Genomic DNA, 726 nt, shown 5'->3' with positions numbered 1-726 from the left:
GGATGGGAAAAGAGGTGGAGGGAGAACAATTCGGTGATGGGAATTCCCCTGATTTTATGTTAATATGTACCTAAATATTATTGTCAGTGATATGTAGGCCACTATGATTAAAATAAAAATTACATTAAAAAAAGAAACTGGTACAACTGCACAATGGAATGCAACGCAGCTATTGAGGAAAAATGAAGTCATAAAATTTGCTTATACATGGATGTATACTGATGGTATCTTTCCAAATGAAATGAGGCAGAAGGATAGACAGAATGATATCACTCATCTCTCTCCTTAAAGTAAATTTTTTTTAAGTTTAAAAAGAAAAGTCAAGGCAGAACATAGTAAAAAGCACTTGCTTGCCTTGCATGCTGATGTCCCAATTTGATCTTTAGTACTTCTTCTTTTTATTCTTTAAATATGGAACGCTTCACAAATTTGCGTGTCATCCTTGCGCAGGGGCCATGCTAATCTCTGTATCGTTCCTATTTTAGTATATGTGCTGCCGAAGCGAGCACTCTTCTTCTTTTTATTTATTTATTTATTTATTTATTTATTTATTTATTTATTTATTTTGGTTTTGGGGTCACCCCAGCAGCGCTCAGGCGTTACTCTGGCTCTTTGCTCAGAAATTGCTCCTGGCAGTCTCGAGGGACCATATGGGATGCCAGGATTCGAACCACAGACCTTCTGTATGCAAGGCAAATGCCTTACCTCCATGTTATCTCTCCGACC

The 726-nt window shown here is 37.3% G+C and overlaps 1 non-coding gene across 1 annotated transcript; it reads right to left on the bottom strand.

The window, feature by feature from the left end:
- Positions 1-405: 405 nt before the first annotated feature.
- Positions 406-509, bottom strand: LOC126033059 (U6 spliceosomal RNA). The gene has a single exon (XR_007504216.1). It is a non-coding gene; the product is annotated as a U6 spliceosomal RNA (small nuclear RNA).
- Between the last annotated feature and the right edge of the window lie 217 nt (positions 510-726).

This window comes from Suncus etruscus, chromosome 16, assembly GCF_024139225.1.
Source record: "Suncus etruscus isolate mSunEtr1 chromosome 16, mSunEtr1.pri.cur, whole genome shotgun sequence".
Taxonomy (NCBI): Eukaryota; Metazoa; Chordata; class Mammalia; order Eulipotyphla; family Soricidae; genus Suncus; species Suncus etruscus.
This window is presented reverse-complemented; position numbering and strand designations above follow the sequence as displayed.